At 60.3% G+C, this 24,831-nt stretch overlaps 2 pseudogenes across 1 annotated transcript; both read left to right on the top strand.

The window, feature by feature from the left end:
* The first annotated feature begins 101 nt into the window (after positions 1 to 101).
* On the top strand, positions 102 to 8,166 carry LOC110256717 (Ig lambda chain C region pseudogene; annotated as a pseudogene). The gene is made up of 2 exons (XR_014828234.1): positions 102 to 162; positions 7,712 to 8,166. The product of XR_014828234.1 is annotated as an Ig lambda chain C region pseudogene (transcript).
* On the top strand, positions 4,555 to 5,052 carry LOC146396668 (Ig lambda chain C region pseudogene; annotated as a pseudogene).
* Positions 8,167 to 24,831: the final 16,665 nt, after the last annotated feature.

Genomic DNA, 24,831 nt, shown 5'->3' on the forward strand with positions numbered 1-24,831 from the left:
ACCCTCCCAGACCCAGACCAGCCCCCGTGGCAGGGGCAGCCTGTGAGCCTCCAGCCAGATGCAGGTGGCCTGGGGTGGGGGGTGGAGGGGGCGGGAGGTTTATGTTTGAGGCTGTATCACTGTGTGTTCCCTTCGGCGGTGGGACCCATCTGACCGTCCTCGGTGAGTCTCCCCTTTTCTCTCCTCCTTGGGGATCCGAGTGAAATCTGGGTCGATCTTCTCTCCGTTCTCCTCCGACTGGGGCTGAGGTCTGAACCTCGGTGGGGTCCGAAGAGGAGGCCCCTAGGCCAGGCTCCTCAGCCCCTCCAGCCCGACCCGCCCTCTTGACACAGGGTCCAGCTAAGGGCAGACATGGAGGCTGCTAGTCCAGGGCCAGGCTCTGAGACCCAAGGGCGCTGCCCAAGGAACCCTTGCCCCAGGGACCCTGGGAGCAAAGCTCCTCACTCAGAGCCTGCAGCCCTGGGGTCTGAGGACAAGGAGGGACTGAGGACTGGGCGTGGGGAGTTCAGGCGGGGACACCAGGTCCAGGGAGGTGACAAAGGCGCTGGGAGGGGGCGGACGGTGCCGGGGACTCCTCCTGGGCCCTGTGGGCTCGGGGTCCTTGTGAGGACCCTGAGGGACTGAGGGGCCCCTGGGCCTAGGGACTTGCAGTGAGGGAGGCAGGGAGTGTCCCTTGAGAACGTGGCCTCCGCGGGCTGGGTCCCCCTCGTGCTCCCAGCAGGGAGGACACCCCAGAGCAAGCGCCCCAGGTGGGCGGGGAGGGTCTCCTCACAGGGGCAGCTGACAGATAGAGGCCCCCGCCAGGCAGATGCTTGATCCTGGCAGTTATACTGGGTTCCGCACAACTTCCCTGAACAAGGGGCCCTCCGAACAGACACAGACGCAGACCCAGGCTCAGCACAGAAAATGCACTGACACCCAAAACCCTCATCTGGGGGCCTGGCCGGCATCCCGCCCCAGGACCCAAGGCCCCTGCCCCCTGGCAGCCCTGGACACGGTCCTCTGTGGGCGGTGGGGTCGGGGCTGTGGTGACGGTGGCATCGGGGAGCCTGTGCCCCCTCCCTGAAAGGGCGGAGAGGCTCAAGAGGGGACAGAAATGTCCTCCCCTAGGAAGACCTCGGACGGGGGCGGGGGGGTGGTCTCCGACAGACAGATGCCCGGGACCGACAGACCTGCCGAGGGAAGAGGGCACCTCGGTCGGGTTAGGCTCCAGGCAGCACGAGGGAGCGAGGCTGGGAGGGTGAGGACATGGGAGCCTGAGGAGGAGCTGGAGACTTCAGCAGGCCCCCAGCTCCGGGCTTCGGGCTCTGAGATGCTCGGACGCAAGGTGAGTGACCCCACCTGTGGCTGACCTGACCTCAGGGGGACAAGGCTCAGCCTGGGACTCTGTGTCCCCATCGCCTGCACAGGGGATTCCCCTGATGGACACTGAGCCAACGACCTCCCGTCTCTCCCCGACCCCCAGGTCAGCCCAAGGCCACTCCCACGGTCAACCTCTTCCCGCCCTCCTCTGAGGAGCTCGGCACCAACAAGGCCACCCTGGTGTGTCTAATAAGTGACTTCTACCCGGGCGCCGTGACGGTGACCTGGAAGGCAGGCAGCACCACCGTCACCCAGGGCGTGGAGACCACCAAGCCCTCGAAACAGAGCAACAACAAGTACGCGGCCAGCAGCTACCTGGCCCTGTCCGCCAGTGACTGGAAATCTTCCAGCGGCTTCACCTGCCAGGTCACCCACGAGGGGACCATTGTGGAGAAGACAGTGACGCCCTCCGAGTGCGCCTAGGTCCCTGGGCCCCCACCCTCAGGGGCCTGGAGCCACAGGACCCCCGCGAGGGTCTCCCCCCGCGACCCTGGTCCAGCCCAGCCCTTCCTCCTGCACCTGTCAACTCCCAATAAACCGTCCTCCTTGTCATTCAGAAATCATGCTCTCCGCTCACTTGTGTCTACCCATTTTCGGGCTTGCATGGGGTCATCCTCGAAGGTGGAGAGAGTCCCCCTTGGCCTTGGGGAAATCGAGGCGGGGGGGGGGAGGCCTGAGGCATGTGCCAGCGAGGGGGGTCACCTCCACGCCCCTGAGGACCTTCTAGAACCAGGGGCGTGGGGCCACCGCCAGAGTGGAAGGCTGTCCACTTTTCCCCCGGGCCCCCAGGCTCCCTCCTCCGTGTGGACCTTGTCCACCTCTGACTGGCCCAGCCACTCATGCATTGTTTCCCCGAAACCCCAGGACGATAGCTCAGCACGCGCCAGTGTCCCCCTCTGAGGGCCTCTGTCCATTTCAGGACGACCCGCATGTACAGCGTGACCACTCTGCTCACGCCCACTCACCACGTCCTAGAGCCCCACCCCCAGCCCCATCCTTAGGGGCACAGCCAGCTCCGACCGCCCCGGGGACACCACCCTCTGCCCCTTCCCCAGGCCCTCCCTGTCACACGCACCACAGGGCCCTCCGTCCCGAGACCCTGCTCCCTCATCCCTCGGTCCCCTCAGGTAGCCTTCCACCCGCGTGTGTCCCGAGGTCCCAGATGCAGCAAGGCCCCTGGGACAACGCCAGATCTCTGCTCTCCCCGACCCCTCAGAAGCCAGCCCACGCCTGGCCCCACCACCACTGCCTAACGTCCAAGTGTCCATAGGCCTCGGGACCTCCAAGTCCAGGTTCTGCCTCTGGGATTCCGCCATGGGTCTGCCTGGGAAATGATGCACTTGGAGGAGCTCAGCATGGGATGCGGGACCTTGTCCTAGGCGCTCCCTCAGGATCCCACAGCTGCCCTGTGAGACACACACACACACACACACACACACACACACACACACACACACACAAACACGCATGCACGCACGCCGGCACACACGCTATTGCAGAGATGGCCACGGTAGCTGTGCCTCGAGGCCGAGTGGAGTGTCTAGAACTCTCGGGGGTCCCCTCTGCAGACGACACTGCTCCATCCCCCCCGTGCCCTGAAGGGCTCCTCACTCTCCCATCAGGATCTCTCCAAGCTGCTGACCTGGAGAGGAAGGGGCCTGGGACAGGCGGGGACACTCAGACCTCCCTGCTGCCCCTCCTCTGCCTGGGCTTGGACGGCTCCCCCCTTCCCACGGGTGAAGGTGCAGGTGGGGAGAGGGCACCCCCCTCACCCTCCCAGACCCAGACCAGCCCCCGTGGCAGGGGCAGCCTGTGAGCCTCCAGCCAGATGCAGGTGGCCTGGGGTGGGGGGTGGAGGGGGCGGGAGGTTTATGTTTGAGGCTGTATCACTGTGTAATATTTTCGGCGGTGGGACCCATCTGACCGTCCTCGGTGAGTCTCCCCTTTTCTCTCCTCCTTGGGGATCCGAGTGAAATCTGGGTCGATCTTCTCTCCGTTCTCCTCCGACTGGGGCTGAGGTCTGAACCTCGGTGGGGTCCGAAGAGGAGGCCCCTAGGCCAGGCTCCTCAGCCCCTCCAGCCCGACCCGCCCTCTTGACACAGGGTCCAGCTAAGGGCAGACATGGAGGCTGCTAGTCCAGGGCCAGGCTCTGAGACCCAAGGGCGCTGCCCAAGGAACCCTTGCCCCAGGGACCCTGGGAGCAAAGCTCCTCACTCAGAGCCTGCAGCCCTGGGGTCTGAGGACAAGGAGGGACTGAGGACTGGGCGTGGGGAGTTCAGGCGGGGACACCAGGTCCAGGGAGGTGACAAGGGCGCTGGGAGGGGGCGGACGGTGCCGGGGACTCCTCCTGGGCCCTGTGGGCTCAGGGTCCTTGTGAGGACCCTGAGGGACTGAGGGGCCCCTGGGCCTAGGGACTTGCAGTGAGGGAGGCAGGGAGTGTCCCTTGAGAACGTGGCCTCCGCGGGCTGGGTCCCCCTCGTGCTCCCAGCAGGGAGGACACCCCAGAGCAAGCGCCCCAGGTGGGCGGGGAGGGTCTCCTCACAGGGGCAGCTGACAGATAGAGGCCCCCGCCAGGCAGATGCTTGATCCTGGCAGTTATACTGGGTTCCGCACAACTTCCCTGAACAAGGGGCCCTCCGAACAGACACAGACGCAGACCCAGGCTCAGCACAGAAAATGCACTGACACCCAAAACCCTCATCTGGGGGCCTGGCCGGCATCCCGCCCCAGGACCCAAGGCCCCTGCCCCCTGGCAGCCCTGGACACGGTCCTCTGTGGGCGGTGGGGTCGGGGCTGTGGTGACGGTGGCATCGGGGAGCCTGTGCCCCCTCCCTGAAAGGGCGGAGAGGCTCAAGAGGGGACAGAAATGTCCTCCCCTAGGAAGACCTCGGACGGGGGCGGGGGGGTGGTCTCCGACAGACAGATGCCCGGGACCGACAGACCTGCCGAGGGAAGAGGGCACCTCGGTCGGGTTAGGCTCCAGGCAGCACGAGGGAGCGAGGCTGGGAGGGTGAGGACATGGGAGCCTGAGGAGGAGCTGGAGACTTCAGCAGGCCCCCAGCTCCGGGCTTCGGGCTCTGAGATGCTCGGACGCAAGGTGAGTGACCCCACCTGTGGCTGACCTGACCTCAGGGGGACAAGGCTCAGCCTGGGACTCTGTGTCCCCATCGCCTGCACAGGGGATTCCCCTGATGGACACTGAGCCAACGACCTCCCGTCTCTCCCCGACCCCCAGGTCAGCCCAAGGCCACTCCCACGGTCAACCTCTTCCCGCCCTCCTCTGAGGAGCTCGGCACCAACAAGGCCACCCTGGTGTGTCTAATAAGTGACTTCTACCCGGGCGCCGTGACGGTGACCTGGAAGGCAGGCGGCACCACCGTCACCCAGGGCGTGGAGACCACCAAGCCCTCGAAACAGAGCAACAACAAGTACGCGGCCAGCAGCTACCTGGCCCTGTCCGCCAGTGACTGGAAATCTTCCAGCGGCTTCACCTGCCAGGTCACCCACGAGGGGACCATTGTGGAGAAGACAGTGACGCCCTCCGAGTGCGCCTAGGTCCCTGGGCCCCCACCCTCAGGGGCCTGGAGCCACAGGACCCCCGCGAGGGTCTCCCCGCGACCCTGGTCCAGCCCAGCCCTTCCTCCTGCACCTGTCAACTCCCAATAAACCGTCCTCCTTGTCATTCAGAAATCATGCTCTCCGCTCACTTGTGTCTACCCATTTTCGGGCTTGCATGGGGTCATCCTCGAAGGTGGAGAGAGTCCCCCTTGGCCTTGGGGAAATCGAGGCGGGGGGGGGGAGGCCTGAGGCATGTGCCAGCGAGGGGGGTCACCTCCACGCCCCTGAGGACCTTCTAGAACCAGGGGCGTGGGGCCACCGCCAGAGTGGAAGGCTGTCCACTTTTCCCCCGGGCCCCCAGGCTCCCTCCTCCGTGTGGACCTTGTCCACCTCTGACTGGCCCAGCCACTCATGCATTGTTTCCCCGAAACCCCAGGACGATAGCTCAGCACGCGACAGTGTCCCCCTCTGAGGGCCTCTGTCCATTTCAGGACGACCCGCATGTACAGCGTGACCACTCTGCTCACGCCCACTCACCACGTCCTAGAGCCCCACCCCCAGCCCCATCCTTAGGGGCACAGCCAGCTCCGACCGCCCCGGGGACACCACCCTCTGCCCCTTCCCCAGGCCCTCCCTGTCACACGCACCACAGGGCCCTCCGTCCCGAGACCCTGCTCCCTCATCCCTCGGTCCCCTCAGGTAGCCTTCCACCCGCGTGTGTCCCGAGGTCCCAGATGCAGCAAGGCCCCTGGGACAACGCCAGATCTCTGCTCTCCCCGACCCCTCAGAAGCCAGCCCACGCCTGGCCCCACCACCACTGCCTAACGTCCAAGTGTCCATAGGCCTCGGGACCTCCAAGTCCAGGTTCTGCCTCTGGGATTCCGCCATGGGTCTGCCTGGGAAATGATGCACTTGGAGGAGCTCAGCATGGGATGCGGGACCTTGTCCTAGGCGCTCCCTCAGGATCCCACAGCTGCCCTGTGAGACACACACACACACACACACACACACACACAAACACGCATGCACGCACGCAGGCACACACGCTATTGCAGAGATGGCCACGGTAGCTGTGCCTCGAGGCCGAGTGGAGTGTCTAGAACTCTCGGGGGTCCCCTCTGCAGACGACACTGCTCCATCCCCCCCGTGCCCTGAAGGGCTCCTCACTCTCCCATCAGGATCTCTCCAAGCTGCTGACCCGGAGAGGAAGGGGCCTGGGACAGGCGGGGACACTCAGACCTCCCTGCTGCCCCTCCTCTGCCTGGGCTTGGACGGCTCCCCCCTTCCCACGGGTGAAGGTGCAGGTGGGGAGAGGGCACCCCCCTCACCCTCCCAGACCCAGACCAGCCCCCGTGGCAGGGGCAGCCTGTGAGCCTCCAGCCAGATGCAGGTGGCCTGGGGTGGGGGGTGGAGGGGGCAGGAGGTTTATGTTTGAGGCTGTATCACTGTGTAATATTTTCGGCGGTGGGACCCATCTGACCGTCCTCGGTGAGTCTCCCCTTTTCTCTCCTCCTTGGGGATCCGAGTGAAATCTGGGTCGATCTTCTCTCCGTTCTCCTCCGACTGGGGCTGAGGTCTGAACCTCGGTGGGGTCCGAAGAGGAGGCCCCTAGGCCAGGCTCCTCAGCCCCTCCAGCCCGACCCGCCCTCTTGACACAGGGTCCAGCTAAGGGCAGACATGGAGGCTGCTAGTCCAGGGCCAGGCTCTGAGACCCAAGGGCGCTGCCCAAGGAACCCTTGCCCCAGGGACCCTGGGAGCAAAGCTCCTCACTCAGAGCCTGCAGCCCTGGGGTCTGAGGACAAGGAGGGACTGAGGACTGGGCGTGGGGAGTTCAGGCGGGGACACCAGGTCCAGGGAGGTGACAAAGGCGCTGGGAGGGGGCGGACGGTGCCGGGGACTCCTCCTGGGCCCTGTGGGCTCGGGGTCCTTGTGAGGACCCTGAGGGACTGAGGGGCCCCTGGGCCTAGGGACTTGCCGTGAGGGAGGCAGGGAGTGTCCCTTGAGAACGTGGCCTCCGCGGGCTGGGTCCCCCTCGTGCTCCCAGCAGGGAGGACACCCCAGAGCAAGCGCCCCAGGTGGGCGGGGAGGGTCTCCTCACAGGGGCAGCTGACAGATAGAGGCCCCCGCCAGGCAGATGCTTGATCCTGGCAGTTATACTGGGTTCCGCACAACTTCCCTGAACAAGGGGCCCTCCGAACAGACACAGATGCAGACCCAGGCTCAGCACAGAAAATGCACTGACACCCAAAACCCTCATCTGGGGGCCTGGCCGGCATCCCGCCCCAGGACCCAAGGCCCCTGCCCCCTGGCAGCCCTGGACACGGTCCTCTGTGGGCGGTGGGGTCGGGGCTGTGGTGACGGTGGCATCGGGGAGCCTGTGCCCCCTCCCTGAAAGGGCGGAGAGGCTCAAGAGGGGACAGAAATGTCCTCCCCTAGGAAGACCTCGGACGGGGGCGGGGGGGTGGTCTCCGACAGACAGATGCCCGGGACCGACAGACCTGCCGAGGGAAGAGGGCACCTCGGTCGGGTTAGGCTCCAGGCAGCACGAGGGAGCGAGGCTGGGAGGGTGAGGACATGGGAGCCTGAGGAGGAGCTGGAGACTTCAGCAGGCCCCCAGCTCCGGGCTTCGGGCTCTGAGATGCTCGGACGCAAGGTGAGTGACCCCACCTGTGGCTGACCTGACCTCAGGGGGACAAGGCTCAGCCTGGGACTCTGTGTCCCCATCGCCTGCACAGGGGATTCCCCTGATGGACACTGAGCCAACGACCTCCCGTCTCTCCCCGACCCCCAGGTCAGCCCAAGGCCGCTCCCACGGTCAACCTCTTCCCGCCCTCCTCTGAGGAGCTCGGCACCAACAAGGCCACCCTGGTGTGTCTAATAAGTGACTTCTACCCGGGCGCCGTGACGGTGACCTGGAAGGCAGGCGGCACCACCGTCACCCAGGGCGTGGAGACCACCAAGCCCTCGAAACAGAGCAACAACAAGTACGCGGCCAGCAGCTACCTGGCCCTGTCCGCCAGTGACTGGAAATCTTCCAGCGGCTTCACCTGCCAGGTCACCCACGAGGGGACCATTGTGGAGAAGACAGTGACGCCCTCCGAGTGCGCCTAGGTCCCTGGGCCCCCACCCTCAGGGGCCTGGAGCCACAGGACCCCCGCGAGGGTCTCCCCGCGACCCTGGTCCAGCCCAGCCCTTCCTCCTGCACCTGTCAACTCCCAATAAACCGTCCTCCTTGTCATTCAGAAATCATGCTCTCCGCTCACTTGTGTCTACCCATTTTCGGGCTTGCATGGGGTCATCCTCGAAGGTGGAGAGAGTCCCCCTTGGCCTTGGGGAAATCGAGGGGGGCGGGGGGAGGCCTGAGGCATGTGCCAGCGAGGGGGGTCACCTCCACGCCCCTGAGGACCTTCTAGAACCAGGGGCGTGGGGCCACCGCCAGAGTGGAAGGCTGTCCACTTTTCCCCCGGGCCCCCAGGCTCCCTCCTCCGTGTGGACCTTGTCCACCTCTGACTGGCCCAGCCACTCATGCATTGTTTCCCCGAAACCCCAGGACGATAGCTCAGCACGCGACAGTGTCCCCCTCTGAGGGCCTCTGTCCATTTCAGGACGACCCGCATGTACAGCGTGACCACTCTGCTCACGCCCACTCACCACGTCCTAGAGCCCCACCCCCAGCCCCATCCTTAGGGGCACAGCCAGCTCCGACCGCCCCGGGGACACCACCCTCTGCCCCTTCCCCAGGCCCTCCCTGTCACACGCACCACAGGGCCCTCCGTCCCGAGACCCTGCTCCCTCATCCCTCGGTCCCCTCAGGTAGCCTTCCACCCGCGTGTGTCCCGAGGTCCCAGATGCAGCAAGGCCCCTGGGACAACGCCAGATCTCTGCTCTCCCCGACCCCTCAGAAGCCAGCCCACGCCTGGCCCCACCACCACTGCCTAACGTCCAAGTGTCCATAGGCCTCGGGACCTCCAAGTCCAGGTTCTGCCTCTGGGATTCCGCCATGGGTCTGCCTGGGAAATGATGCACTTGGAGGAGCTCAGCATGGGATGCGGGACCTTGTCCTAGGCGCTCCCTCAGGATCCCACAGCTGCCCTGTGAGACACACACACACACACACACACACACACACACACAAACACGCATGCACGCACGCCGGCACACACGCTATTGCAGAGATGGCCACGGTAGCTGTGCCTCGAGGCCGAGTGGAGTGTCTAGAACTCTCGGGGGTCCCCTCTGCAGACGACACTGCTCCATCCCCCCCGTGCCCTGAAGGGCTCCTCACTCTCCCATCAGGATCTCTCCAAGCTGCTGACCTGGAGAGGAAGGGGCCTGGGACAGGCGGGGACACTCAGACCTCCCTGCTGCCCCTCCTCTGCCTGGGCTTGGACGGCTCCCCCCTTCCCACGGGTGAAGGTGCAGGTGGGGAGAGGGCACCCCCCTCACCCTCCCAGACCCAGACCAGCCCCCGTGGCAGGGGCAGCCTGTGAGCCTCCAGCCAGATGCAGGTGGCCTGGGGTGGGGGGTGGAGGGGGCGGGAGGTTTATGTTTGAGGCTGTATCTCTGTGCGATAGGTTCGGCCGAGGGACCCGTCTAAGTGTCCTCCGTGAGTCCTTTACTTTCTTCTTTCTTTCTGGGCAGGATTTGAAATTAAATTGTCTTTTTTTTTAATTTTCCTTTTTAACTTGGACTGGGATTGAATCTCTCTGTTGCATGCAATCCTCACTCTTTTAGACTTTTGACTCTTTTGGAATGCATTTGGGCACTGGTGAAATGCCACCGTTGACAGTCCTGCTCTGCCTCTTGTCACCCTGGCCTTCTCCAGCAGACCTTCTCCCTTGGATTGTGAGCAATAGAGTCTTCATATTCCCTTGAGGGGTAGTTTCACTCTCACTGAGATCATGCCAGTGTATATTTTGGTGGAGACCTCTGGCACGTCCCTATACTTAGTGCTCTTGTCTGCCCCATGCCAGCCCAGCCCCTTGCACCCACTCCCCTGCCTCCTCATGATCCCCAGAGTCATGTCTGAGCTCCTTGCCTGCATTGGGGTCTCTATGGTCTGCGACTGAGGCAAGAAAACCCCTCGCCAATGGATGGTACAGAATGCCATCCTATATGAGGACACATGGGAGGGACTAGGGGAGGGTCCTGGGGATGGAGCATCTTCAGGCAGACAGAAGCCTCTGAAGGATGAGAGGTCATGGCTGATGCCAGCAGCACTGGGGAGCACAGGGAGGCTGGTCGAGGTATGATGACGTATGAACCTGACGAGGCCAAACAGCGGGCCCAAAGCCCCCAAGATTAGAGCATTGAGACTCTGCCAATGGGATCACATAAGGGTCTCTCCCTGCCCCACCCGGGTCCACCCCAATCCTTTCCCTGCACCAAACAACTGGTAATAAAATGTCCTTATTGCCATTCAGAAGTCATGCTAAGTTCCTTGGTGGTCTAATGGTTAGACCACCGCTGCCACCCAGGTTCAATTCCTGGTCTGGGATCTGAAATCCCACATCAACCTGCTGCACACTGTGGCCTCCCTTCCACCCGGCAAAAAGAAAGAGTGCATGGAGCTCCCTGGTGGTTCAGGGGGTTAAGAATATGGCATTGTAACTACTGTGTCTTGGGTCACTGTTGTGGCACAGGTTCTATCCTTTACCTGGGAACTCTCTCATGCTGCAAAACACGACCCCCCCCCCCCAAAAGCATGTGGTCTGCTCATTTTTTCCCTTGTCTCTCATATTTATTTATTTAGGCCCACACCTATGGCATATGGATGTTCCCAGGCTAGGGGTTGAATTGGAGCTACAGCCGCTGGCCTAAGCCAGAGCCACAGCAACGTGGGATCTGAAACGCAATCTGCAACCTACATCACAGCTCACAGCAATGCCAGATCTTTAAACCACCGAGCAAGGCCAGGGATCGAACCCGCATCCTCATGAATCCTAGTTGGGTTCGTTAACCGCTGAACCACAATGGGAACTCCTGTCTTTCACATTTAATTCACAACCTCTCCAGGATTCTGGGGGTGGGTGGGGAATCCTAGGCACCCACTGGGAAAGTAATCCAAGGGGAGAGGCTCACGGACTCTAGGGATCGGCGGAGGAGGGAAGGTATCTCCCAGGAAACTGGCCAGGACACATTGGTCCTCCGCCCTCCCCTTCCTCCCACTCCTCCTCCAGACAGGACTGTGCCCACCCCCTGCCACCTTTCTGGCCAGAACTGTCCATGGCTGGTGACCTTCACATGAGCCCTTCCTCCCTGCCTGCCCTAGTGGGACCCTCCATACCTCCCCCTGGACCCCGTTGTCCTTTCTTTCCAGTGTGGCCCTGAGCATAACTGATGCCATCATGGGCTGCTGACCCACCCGGGACTGTGTTGTGCAGTGAGTCACTTCTCTGTCATCAGGGCTTTGTAATTGATAGATAGTGTTTCATCATCATTAGGACCGGGTGGCCTCTATGCTCTGTTAGTCTCCAAACACTGATGAAAACCTTCGTTGGCATAGTCCCAGCTTCCTGTTGCCCATCCATAAATCTTGACTTAGGGATGCACATCCTGCCTCCAAGCAACCACCCCTCCCCTAGGCTAACTATAAAACTGTCCCAATGGCCCTTGTGTGGTGCAGAGTTCATGCTTCCAGATCATTTCTCTGCTAGATCCATATCTCACCTTGTAAGTCATCCTATAATAAACTGATCCATTGATTATCTGCTTCTGTTTTTTTCCATCTCAAAACAGCTTCTCAGTTCAGTTCGAATTTTTTATTCCCTCCATCCACCCATACTTTCCTCAGCCTGGGAACCCTTGCCCCCAGTCCCATGCCCTCCTCCCTCTCTGCCCAGCTCAGCACCTGCCCACCCTCACCCTTCCTGTCACTCCCTAGGACTGGACCATCCACTGGGGCCAGGACACTCCAGCAGCCTTGGCTTCATGGGCTCTGAAATCCATGGCCCATCTCTATTCCTCACTGGATGGCAGGTTCAGAGATGTGAAAGGTCTAGGAGGAAGCCAGGAAGGAAACTGTTGCATGAAAGGCCGGCCTGATGGTTCAGTACTTAAATAATATGAGCTCTGAGCTCCCCAGGAACCAAAGCATGGAGGGAGTATGTGCCTCAGAATCTCTCTGAGATTCAGCAAAGCCTTTGCTAGAGGGAAAATAGTGGCTCAACCTTGAGGGCCAGCATCTTGCACCACAGTTAAAAGTGGGTATTTGTTTTACCTGAGGCCTCAGCATTATGGGAACCGGGCTCTGACACAAACACAGGTGCAGCCCGGCAGCCTCAGAACACAGCAACGACCACAAGCTGGGACAGCTGCCCCTGAACGGGGAGTCCACCATGCTTCTGTCTCGGGTACCACCAGGTCACCATCCCTGGGGGAGGTAGTTCCATAGCAGTAGTCCCCTGATTTCGCCCCTCGGGCGTGTAGCCAGGCAAGCTCCTGCCTCTGGACCCAGGGTGGACCCTTGCTCCCCACTACCCTGCACATGCCAGACAGTCAAGACCACTCCCACCTCTGCCTGAGGCCCCCTTGGGTGTCCCAGGGCCCCCGAGCTGTCCTCTACTCATGGTTCTTCCACCTGGGTACAAAGAGGCGAGGGACACTTTCTCAGGTTTGCGGCTCAGAAAGGTACCTCCCTAGGGCTTGTCCACTGGGAGTCACCTCCCTTGCATCTCAATGTCAGTGGGGAAAACTGGTCCCATGGGGGGACTTAGTGCCACTGTGAGGCCCCTGAAGTCTGGGGCCTCTAGACACTATGATGATGAGGGATGTGGTGAAAAACCCCACCCCAGCCCTTCTTGCCGGGACCCTGGGCTGTAGCTCCCCCATTGCACTTGGGGTCAGAGGGGTGGATGGTGGCTATGGTCAGGCATGTTTCCCATGAGCTGGGGCACCCTGGGTGACTTTCTCCTGTGAATCCTGAATTAGCAGCTATAACAAATTACCCAAACTCTTAGGCTTAAAACAACACACATTTATTCCTCTGGGTCCCAGGGTCAGAAGTCCAAAATGAGTCCTATAGGCTAAATTTGAGGTGTCTCTGGGTTGAGCTCCTCCTGGAAGCCTTTTCCAGCCTCTAGAGTCCCAAGTCCTTGGCTCTGGGCCCCTCCCTCAAGCTTCAAAGCCACAGAAGCTTCTAATCTCTCTCCCTTCCCCTCTGACCTCTGCTCCCATCCTCATACCCTGTCCCCTCACTCTGACCCTCCTGCCTCCCTCTTTCCCTTATAAAGACCCTGCATGGGGCCACGGAGATAATCCAGGGTAATCGCCCCTCTTCCAGCCCTTAACTCCATCCCATCTGCAAAATCCCTGTCACCCCATAATGGACCTACTGATGGTCTGGGGGTTAGGACGTGGACAACTTGGGGCCTTATTCATCTGATCACAACTCCAGTTCCCAGACCCCCAGACCCCCGGGCATTAGGGAAACTTCTCCCAGTTCCTCTCCCTCTGTGTCCTGCCCAGTCTCCAGGATGGGCCACTCCCGAGGGCCCTTCAGCTCAGGCTCCCCCTCCTTTCTCCCTGGCCTCTTGTGGCCCCATCTCCTCCTCCGCTCACAGGGAGAGAACTTTGATTTCAGCTTTGGCTCTGGGGCTTTGCTTCCTTCTGGCCATTGGCTAAAGGGCAGGTTTCTCCAGGTCTTACCTGTCAGTCATCAAACGGCCCTTGGAGGAAGACCCTAATATGATCCTTACCCTACAGATGGAGACTCGAGGCCCAGAGATCCTGAGTGACCTGCTCACATTCACAGCAGGGACTGAACCCCAGTCACCTACCCAACTCCAGGGCTCAGCGCTTTTTTTTTTTTTTTCTTTTTGCCTTTTCGAGGGCCGCTCCCGCAACATATGGAGATTTCCAGGCTAGGGGTCTAATTGGAGCAGTCGACACTGGCCTAAGCCAGAGCCACAGCAACAAGGGCAAGCCACTTCTGCAGCCTATACCACAGCTCACGGCAATGCCGGATCCTTAACCCACTGAGCAAAGCCAGGGATTGAACCTGCAACCTCATGTTTCCTAGTCAGATTTGTTAACCACTGAGCCATGACGGGAACTCCCAGGGCTCAGCTCTTGACTCCAGGTTCGCAGCTGCCCTCAGAGCAATGCAACCCTGGCTGGCCCCGCCTCATGCATCCGGCCTCCTCCCCAGAGAGCTCTGAGCCCACCTGGGCCTAGGTCCTCCTCCCTGGGACTCATGGCCTAAGGGTACAGAGTTACTGGGGCTGATGAAGGGACCAATGGGGACAGGGGCCTCAAATCAGAGTGGCTGTCTCTCTCATGTCCCTTCCTCTCCTCAGGGTCCAAAATCAGGGTCAGGGCCCCAGGGCAGGGGCTGAGAGGGCCTCTTTCTGAAGGCCCTGTCTCAGTGCAGGTTATGGGGGTCTGGGGGAGGGTCAATGCAGGGCTCAGCCTTCAGTGCCCCAAAGCCTAGACAGTGAGTGCCTGGCAGGTGGCTTCCCAGGCCCAATCCCTTGACTGCCTGGGAATGCTCAGATGCAGGAACTGTCACAACACCTTCAGTCAGGGGCTGCTCTGGGAGGAAAAACACTCAGAATTGGGGGTTCAGGGAAGGCCCAGTGCCAAGCATAGCAGGAGCTCAGGTGGCTGCAGATGGTGTGAACCCCAGGAGCAGGATGGCCGGCACTCCCCCCAGACCCTCCAGAGCCCCAGGTTGGCTGCCCTCTTCCCTGCCGACACCCCTGGGTCCACTTCTGCCCTTTCCCACCTAAAACCTTTAGGGCTCCCACTTTCTCCCAAATGTGAGACATCACCACGGTTCCCAGGGAGTGTCCAGAAGGGCATCTGGCTGAGAGGTCCTGACATCTGGGAGCCTCAGGCCCCACAATGGACAGACGCCCTGCCAGGATGCTGCTGCAGGGCTGTTAGCTAGGCGGGGTGGAGATGGGGTACTTTGCCTCTCAGAGGCCCCGGCCCCACCATGAAACCTCAGTGACACCCCATTTCCCTGAGTTCACATACCTGTATCCTACTCCAGTCACCTTCCCCATGAACCCCTGGGAGCCCAGGATGATGCTTGGGCTGGAGCCACGACCAGCCCACGAGTGATCCAGCTCTGCCAATCAGCAGTCATTTCCCAAGTGTTCCAGCCCTGCCAGGTCCCACTACAGCAGTAATGGAGGCCCCAGACACCAGTCCAGCAGTCAGAGGGCTGGACTAGCACCAGCTTTCAAGCCTCAGCATCTCAAGGTGAATGGCCAGTGCCCCTCCCCGTGGCCATCACAGGATCACAGATATGACCCTAGGGGAAGAAATATCCTGGGAGTAAGGAAGTGCCCATACTCAAGGATGGCCCCTCTGTGACCTAACCTGTCCCTGAGGATTGTACTTCCAGGCGTTAAAACAGTAGAACGCCTGCCTGTGAACCCCCGCCAAGGGACTGCTTGGGGAGGCCCCCTAAACCAGAACACAGGCACTCCAGCAGGACCTCTGAACTCTGACCACCCTCAGCAAGTGGGCACCCCCCGCAGCTTCCAAGGCACCCCAGGGCTCACCACAGCGGCCCCTCCTGGCAGCCCCTCACCCAGGCCCAGACCCTCTAAGATGGCACATCTAAGCCAATCCACCTCCTTGTCATTCCTCCTGTCCCCACCCAGGACCCTTCTCAGATGAAACCTTCGCTCCAGCCGCTGGGCCCTCTCTCCTGCCCCTCTGGCAGTTCTCCAGGGACTCCGCCTCCCGCTCTCTGTCTCTCCCTGCACTCCTAGGAACAAGCGACCTCCAGGAAGCCCAGTCCAATTATCCCCTCTGTGTCCTCCCCAATCTCTGCCTCTGGGTGGATTTGAGCACCACATCCTGTTCTCTTCGACCTGAAACTCCTTGGCCCCGGTGTCCCCTCTCCTGGGCCCTCTTTTCTCTCCTCCCCTCTTCCGTGCCCCGTTTGTTTGGTGTTACAGGCAGGCCCCGGGGAGCCGTCCCTCCAGCTGCTCTTCCTTGTCTGTCTCAGGAGCCAGAAACTGGCAGCATCTAAAAAGGGCTCCTGTTTCTTCATCTGCCCAGGCTCCTAGCCCAACCAGGGCTCTGGCCTCACTCCAGAGGGTGGGCTCCAGAGGGCAGGGGTTGCACCCTCTTAGTGCCTCAGAGGCTCAGCTGGGTGCAGGATGGGGGGGCCCTCAGGGAGCCCCTCAGTGACTGCTGATCACTTACTGCAGGACTGTTCCCAGCTCTTCCCAATCATTGGAATGACAATACCTAGTTCTGCTCCATCATAGTGATGCAGGAAAAATGTTACTGAAATCCTGGTTCTTGTTTAGCAATCGAAGAATGAACTCCGCGAACACACAGGCAGCAAGCAAGCGAAGCCTTTATTAAAGGAAAGCAGATAGCTCCCAGGGCTGCAGGGAGCGGGGAGAAGAGCTCCCCACTCTCTATTGTCCTATAGGGCTTTTTACCCCTTAAAGTTGGGGGGATACAAAAAAAATAGAAGAAAAAGGGAGTTCCCGTCAGGGCACAGCAGAAACAAATCCAACTAGGAACCATGAGGTTGGGGGTTCGATTCCTGGCCTCTCTCAGTGGGTTAAGGATGCAGTGTTGCTGTGAGCTATGATACAGGTCACAGATGCAGCTCAGATCTGGCATTGCTGTGACTGTGGTGTAGGCTGGCAGCTGGAGCTCTGATTAGACCCCTCACCTGGGAATCTCCATATGCTGCACGTGCGGCCCTAAAAAGACAAAAGACAAAAAAAAAAAAAAAAAAAAAAAATCAAAAAAAAACATAGGGGGTTACCAACGTGGGGTCCAGAAAGATGTGGTTTTCTCCCATTGGCCTTGCCCAGTTACCTATATCAGTCCTTGTCCAACAGGGGTTTTAGGGGTGGAAATGCCCCATAAATTTTACGGTTTCTTTGCCCTTCTCTTCCTTTAGACTGAGTCACCATTGCTCTCATTCCTTTTCTATCAGTTGAGGAGTGGGTTAGAGATTAAGGTCCATGTGGTGGAAGGTACACTTCTTATAGTAAACAAGGCCTATGGGGAATTACTCTCTGGAGCCCTTAAACCACAAATGATAATCCATGGCCACATCAAAGAATGCATTGAAGCCCATGCTCCTACACTGACTACCTGAGTTAGCATTCTGCCTCAACAGGACTGACCATCCCCAGCTCTGGGGCAGATATCCTCTCTCTGCCACAAGGGCAGTGACCCCCATGCTGTCTGAGGGTCACGCTTTACCCCCCCCCCACCCCTGCCGTGACCCCCCAGACCACCCCAGGAGGTGGGCACTAATATCCCTCATTACCCCATAGATGAGGAAACAGAGGTTCCCCCGGGGTCCCACAGGTGCTCAGGGTCACATGCACCGTGGGCACCCAGGCCCCATCCCAAGGCCACCCTCCCTCCTCAGGAAGCTGTGCTGCGCTGGGCCAGAAGGTACTGCACACGACCCCTCAGCCTCTGGTGGTGGGAGGCAGCCTCAAGCCTCTGAGTGGGGGGGCACCCGGGCTCCTCAATCTATACTGACTCCTGGGGGTGGGAGAAGGGGAGGGGGAGTTGTGGCCTCTGAGTCCACTAAGCAAATCAGGGTGGGCAATGTGGGCCCATTTCAAGGAGGAGAGAACCGAGGCTCTGACAGCAGGCCGGGGGTCCAGGGACCTGCCCAGGGTCATAGGCTGAACTGCTGGCTGACCTGCCCTGGGTTCTTTCCTTGGCTCCTCAGCCCTGTGTGATGTGACAGGTCATTCATTCACTCACTCGCTCATTCATTCAGCAAACCCTCAGTGAGCCCTGCTGGGAGCAGGTGCTAGGGGCAAGGAGACAGGACCTCTTGCCCTGGAACAGCTGAAGCACTGGGGGACAGGCAGTGGCAGGGAGGTGCGTGATCACCGCTGACCCCATTCCATCCTCCAGCCCCCAGGTCAGTTTCCACCCACCATTGACCCCACCATGTCCTCCATCCCCAAGGTCAGTTTCCCGCCCAAGGAGCATCTCCTTACACACTAGGGACAAAATTTCATGGCTGTCACTGGGCATCTCTCCACGCTCATCACAGCCCCTCTAGCAGCCTTGAAGTCCCTGTAGAGCCCTTCCCATTTCACAGAAGGGACAAGACTATGAGGGCCACACCGTGAGCCATGAGCCTTAGGCTGTGAGCCGGGACAGCCCCTGCAGGACTGGTGGCCTCAGGGCACTGGGTGGGGAGGGTGCACAGTGGGTGGGCCCCTTGTGGAATAGAGAGGAGTGTCGGGTCAGGGGAGGGGGCTTGGCCTGGCCCTGGCCTGCCCGGTGTGCAACCCTAGGCAGCCCCTCCTTCCCAGGCCTCCTACTTCCTGGAGGCCAAGCCTCAGGGAGGTAATTGAGTCAGGTGGGGGAGGGGGGGTTGTGGCTTTCTTCACAGCAGAAAAACAGAGCCCACAATAGTGTCCACTGAGACAGAGGGGTCCTGGGGGAGGGGAGGGGTCGGAGGTGACTGCTGAGCCCTGTGGGAGGGAGGGAGCAACTACTGAGCTGAGCTGGGTGACTCTCCCATCTGCCCTGCCCCCTGTGGGGCCAGCAGAGTCACCGAGAGAACATGACCCAGCCAGGCCTGGACAGGGGGACACCCATGTCCTTTACCCCACAGGGTTCACTGAGCCTATCTGCCCCAAGCCTATGTCTCCCTGGGACAGAGACCCTCACTCCCAACCACAAAGGTCTAAACTCAAGTTCCCAACAGCCTTGAAAATACAGCTTCCGGGGGCCTCCAAGGAGCAGTCAGCCGTCCACTGCCAGGCTCGCTGGCTCAGTGACACAGGACACATCCTGATGACGGTCCACCTGTCTCCAAGCAGGTTCTCCTCTGCCGATGGGGCAACGAGCTCCTCCTGTGGCTCCCTGGCTGGATGCGTGGGAGGCGGGGTGGGGGGGCAGGCGGTGTTCCTGGCCGCACACAAGGAGCACCCCCACCAGCATCCGAAGACGGGGGCCCGGTCTTTCCCCAAAACACTGCTTGCGGGAGACTTTGTGACGTTTCCAGGGGCCATGCTCCCTTCGGGCAGCTTGGGGGACTTCTGCTCCTATGTGGTCACCTGCAGGGACTCCCCCCGGGCCTTGGGGACAAACAAAGTGATGAGAGGGAGGGTTAGTGGGTCGGGGCAGGGCCAGTCTTTGGACCGGTTTATCTGAAAAGCCAGTTGGTCACCGGGAACCACAGCAAACCTAAACCCATTTGGCCAGGCATCTCCCAGGGACAGTCTCCCCCAGGATGCGGGGCCCAGGGGGGCTCCAGGGGTGACCTGCGTCCTGGATTTCCCTGATGCTCCCAGTTCGTGCCTCTGTCCAAGCATGATTTTTAATAGTGCCCCTTCCACTCCCAGAAATGTCCAAGTGTGGGCAATAAATTCTGGTCACCTGAGCTCAGTGTAACTGTTTGCTGAATGACACTTACTGTAACAGGTTAAAATGGGAGGCCCAAGGCCATGCAGAGCCATCGAAGGCTCTGTGTGTCCAGCCCTGATAGAAGCATCAGGATGGGGACTGTGGCCTCACCAGGGGCCACATCCAGGCGGTCACCATGGGGTTCCTGGTCTCCGTGGGCCTCGACTGGAGCCCCTGGTGTGAGCTCACCCATCCCAGCCTGTGAGAGGCCTGGATGTGGGCCTGACATCATTTCCCACCCAGTGACAGCACTGCATGTTTGGGGCCTCTGGGCAGCCTTTTTCCCGGGGGAAACTGGCAGGAATCAGGACCACCAGGACAGGGGTCAGGGGAGAGGCGATGCTGGGCACCAGAGCCTGGACCACCCTTGGGTTCTCAGCGATGGGCAACCCCCGCCACCCAGGGCCCCGCCTTCCTGGGGAGACATCGGGGTTTCCAGGCCATCCTGGGAGGAGGGTGGGAGCCTCAGCTAGACCCCAGCTGGCTTGCCCCCCCATGCCCCGGCCAAGAGAGGGTCTTGGAGGGAAGGGGGACCCCAGACCAGCCTGGCGAGCCCATCCTCAGGGTCTCTGGTCGGACAGGGGCTCAGCTGAGCTCCAGGGTAGACCAAGGCCCTGCGTGGATGTGGCCAGTGTGGTCACTGCCCAGAGCAAAGCCACCTCTCAGCAGCCCTTTCCTGAGCACCTTCTGTGTGCGGGGACATCAGCAGTGGCAACACAGCCATGCTGGGGACTCAGGGCTAGAGACAGGGGACCAGCCTATGGAGAGTGGGTAGTGTCCTGCAGGGCAGGCTTGTGCCCTGGAGAAAACAAACCAGGGTGAGGGCCAGGGACGCTGGCCGGGTCTCACAGGGGTGATGGCTGAGCACAGAGGTGGCCAGGGGCTGGGACTGTCCTGACTCTGGGTTGGTGGCTGAGGGCCTGTGTCCCCTCTATGCCTCTGGGTTGGTGATAATGGAAACTTGCTCCCTGGAGAGACAGGACGAATGGTTGATGGGAAATGAATGTTTGCTTGTCACTTGGTTGACTGTTGTTGCCGTTAGCATTGGGCTTCTTGGGCCCAGGCAGCCTCAGGCCAGCACTGCTGGGCTCCCCACAGGCCCGACACCCTCAGCCCTGTGCAGCTGGCCTGGCGAAACAAAGAGGCCCTGATGCCCAAAATAGCCGGGAAACCCCAACCAGCCCAGCCCTGGCAGCAGGTGCCTCCCATTTGCCTGGGCTGGGGGAGGGGTGGCTCTGGTTGTGGAAGTTTCTGCCAGTCCAGCTGGAGAAGGGACCTGTATCCCAGCACCCAGGCCGCCCAAGCCCCTGCACCAGGGCCTGGGCCAGGCAGAGTTGACATCAATCAATTGTCAGAAGCGGCATCTTCTGCTCCAGAATCTTGTGTTTGTGCAGATCATACCCCCCTCCTCAGGCCCCCAGGAACCTTTCTAAGCCCCAGGCCCAGAGCTGCGGGTGACGGTGGACACAGCCAGACACTTGGAGCCCAGAGGAGCCTGGACATGGGACATGGGACATGGGACACGGGACACTGTGTGTCACACCTCACCTGCTACCCCCACACCTAGGACTCTTCAGGGGGGAGGTTGGAGGGGGAAAGAAATGGGGACCCTCACAATCCCTGCCCTGGGAGCCCCAGGTCTGGAGTAATACTGAGGAGCCTAGAAGCCCACCTATTCCCCTACAAGGCCTTGCAGGGTCCTTCTCCAGTGGACAGGACCTCAGACCATCAGTCACTCATCCATCTGTTCACACATGTGTCTGTCCATCAGTCTGTTCACCCACTCACTCACCCATCACCCTTTCATCTGCCATCCAACCAGTAAGCCTCTGAGGCCTCCTGGGGGTCCAGCTAGTGTGAGGCTCTCAGCTCCTTGTGCCCCAGGCAAGACAGGACTGGCCCAGTCAAGGCCAAAGTCAGACCTGGAGAGTGCCTGCCTCACCATGGAAAGAGGAGGGTTTCGGACATGGGGTACCCCAATCCCTGCCCAGTCTGCCCGGCTGGGCTGAGATGCTGAGGGCAAAGACAGGGCAAGAGGTGTGATAGATGGGCCAGCAGGATGAGGCCTGATGCCCCCTGCCCTGTGGGTGACCAGACTTCCCAACTCTCCACCCCAACATCCCCTAGGCCTCCTTGATGCACCCTCCAGGTTGACCCTCCCATTTTCTCCTCCTCTCCTCCCTGTCCTTCTCCACTGAGAGAGGTGTCCAGGCCATTCCAGGGCTCCAAAGTCCCAAGGGGAGTAGAGATGGGGGACCAATGTACCCAGCCACAGTTTCCTGAGTTCACCCCCAAAAGAACAAAAATCCCTTCCACCAGTGGGACTTCACCAGCTTATTCTCAAGGGACACTGCCAGTAGGTCCCCCAGCCCAGGGAAGCCAGGAGCCAGGCCTGCAAGGCCATGGCCACAGCACCATGTCACTTGACACATGAGGTATGCAGTGGCCAGTGAACAAGGGCCCCCACTCGTGAGCCCAGGGGAGTGTGGCTTTCGTCCCAGCCATGATCAATCAGCCCATCAACCACTGTTCACCTTCACAGTGAACACAATTCCCCGTGGGTTCAGGTCAGGTCAGGGGGTGAAGCTCAGTCAGGGAGACTTGGTCCTGCCCAGCCCGGGGCTCATGGCACCAACAAGATGCTACCCCACCAACAAATATCACCGGAGAAGACAAGGACAGGGGGTTCCTGGGGTCCTGACAGGGTCACCAAAGGGGGTTCTGGGGCAGCAGCAACTCCAGCCACCTCAGAACAGGGCCTGGAAGCTGTACCCTCAGGGCAGAGGCGGAGAGAGAAAGGGCCTCTTGGTGGGTCAGCAGGAGCAGAGGCTCAGAGGTGGGGGTTGCAGCCCCCCCTTCAGCAGGCCAACACAGTGAAGCAGCTGACCCCTCCACCTTGGAGACCCCAGACTCCTGTCTCCCACGCCACCTTGGTTTTTAAGGTAATTTTTATTTTATATCAGAGTATGGTTGACTTACAATGTTGTGTTGGTTTCAGGTGTACAGCAGAGTGATTCACTTCTACATAGACTCATATCTATTCTTTCTCAGATTCTTTTCCCATATAGGTTATTACAGAATATTGAGTAGATCCCTGCTGATTACCCATTTTTATAATTGTATATGTTAATCCCAAACTCCTAATTTATCCCTCCCCAGACTATGATTCTTTATATCTCTATCTGTTTCCTAATCTGTCTCCTCTAAGTCACCCTAGGAGAGCAGAGGGGTCACGTCTGTCCTGTCCTGGCCCAGCCACCTCTCTCCACCCAGGAATCCCTTGCATTTGGTGCCAAGGGCCCGGCCCCACCCTAAAGAGAAAGGAGAACGGGATGTGGACAGGACACCGGGCAGAGAGGGACAAGCAGAGGATGCCAGGGTAGGGAGGTCTCCAGGGTGGATGGTGGTCTGTCCGCAGGCAGGATGAGGCAGGAAGGGTGTGGATGTACTAGGTGAGGCTGGCGCATGGCCTGGAGTGTCCTGAGCCCTGGGAGGCCTCAGCCCTGGATCAGATCTGTGATTCCAAAGGGCCACTGCATCCAGAGACCGTTGAGTGGCCCATTGTCCTGAACCATTTATAGAACACAGGACAAGCGGTACCTGACTAAGCTGCTCACAGATTCCATGAGGCTGATGCCAGGGTTGTCACCCCATCTCACAGGCAGGGAAACTGATGCATATACTGCAGAGCCAGGCAGAGGCCCTCCCAGTGCCCCCTCCCAGCCTGTGGCCCCCCTCCAGTGGCTGGACACTGAGGCCACACTGGGGCACCCTGTGGAGATCTGGCCAGGCCAGAGAAGCCCATGTGGTGACCTCCCTCCATCACTCCAGCCCTGACCTGCCAGGGAGCAGAAAGTAGGCCCAGGGTGGACCCGGTGGCCACCTGCCACCCCATGGCTGGGAGAAGGGAGGGCCTGGGCAAGGGCCTGGGAAGCCTGTGGTGGGACCCCAGACCCCAGGGTGGACAGGGAGGGTCCCACACCCACAGCCATTTGCTTCCCTCTGTGGGTTCAGTGTCCTCATCTCATCTGTGGGGAGGGGGCTGATAATGAATCTCCCCCATTGGGGTGGGCTTGGGGATTAAAGGGCCAGTGTCTGTGATATGCCTGGACCATAGTGACCCTCACCCTCCCCAGCCATTGCTGTCACCTTCCGGGCTCTTGCCCAGGCCTGCCTGACATGCTGTGTGACCCTGGGCAAGATGATCCCCCTTTCTGGGCCCCAGCCTTCCTCTCTGCTCCGGAAGTGCTTCCTGGGGAAACCTGTGGGCTGGATCCTATAGGAAACCTGTCCAATTCCTGGATGCACAGAGGGGCAGGGAGGCCCTGGGCCTGGAGGGGCAGGGAGGCTCGAGGTGGGAGCAGGGTAGGGGCCAGTCCAGGGCAAGGAGGTGGGTGGTAGGGTGGCCCTGCCTGCAGCTGGCCACCCCTGGGAATCCCCAAGCTAAAGTTAACCCTGCGCTGGCTGAAACCAGAACTCTGGGTGACAAAATGGAGAAGTAAGGGGAAGAGAAACTGAGCTCGTGGTCAGTGGGGCATGGAACTGGTGACAAACAGGGCCAGGTGTGGCCCGGGGTGGGGTCAGAGCAGTTTCAGGGCCGTAGTCGGATGTTTGTGCAGCTCACAGGTGGGGGTAGCAGAACTCTCGCCCCACCCCACCCCACCCCCACCCCCGACCCCACCCCCGCAGCCCCCTCCCAGCCAGGCCTGGGCCTGATGGTGCCCCGTGGCTGCCTCCTCACATCCTCCCTGAGCTCCATGATGCGTCCTAGAGTCCTGGAGTCCCAACCCCAAGGGATCTCAGAATGAGCGGCTGCTCTCGTTGCAAGCAGGCCCCCAGGGAGGGGGTGACCAGGGTCATAGAGCCTGTCAGCACAGGAGGGAGGGGTTTTGGAGGCCCAGTCCCAGGCCCCTCCTGCAGCAGACCGAGCAGAAGGGTGGGGGGGGCCCCACGCAGGAACTCCGACTTCCCAAGACCCTGTGATTTTGAGAGGCCCCTGGGAGACACAGGGGATTCACCCCCCTTTGACCCAGCAGCCCTGCTCATGGGAGTTCATCACCCGCCCAGGGCACAGAGGGGCGGAGGTCAGCCCTGTGTTTCCAACAGCGATGTGTTCAGAAAGGCTAAAGTCCACAGCTCCACATGGCCTTGCAGACATGCCGTGGACAGATTCCACAGCAGAGGACCGGGCAGGAGGTGGGGTGGGGGGGGACACAGGCAGGTGACAAGAAGAGGTCTCCTCTGAGCGCATCCTTGTGAAAAGGCCATGACTGAGTGCAGGTTAAAGTCTGGAAGATACACACCAACACACGGATGGGCATCCTCCCCGGCATCAAGATCAGATGTTTGTTTACTTTCTTCTTTATGTTTCTCTGTGCCTTTTGATTGGTCAAAGAACATGGACTACTTTTATTGTCAGAAAACAAAATGGTAAACTGATTTAAGACCAACGACCCTCTAAAAATGGTGTGGTAGAAGGTCCAAAGAGCATTGTGAAAATAACATTACCCCCAGGGGGTCACGAGGCAAGACCTGCCACAT

This window comes from Sus scrofa, chromosome 14, assembly GCF_054392235.1.
Source record: "Sus scrofa isolate SSC_HxYL_T2T_F1_AM1 chromosome 14, Sscrofa_HxYL_maternal_Yorkshire_Landrace_v2.0, whole genome shotgun sequence".
Classification (NCBI taxonomy): domain Eukaryota; kingdom Metazoa; phylum Chordata; class Mammalia; order Artiodactyla; family Suidae; genus Sus; species Sus scrofa.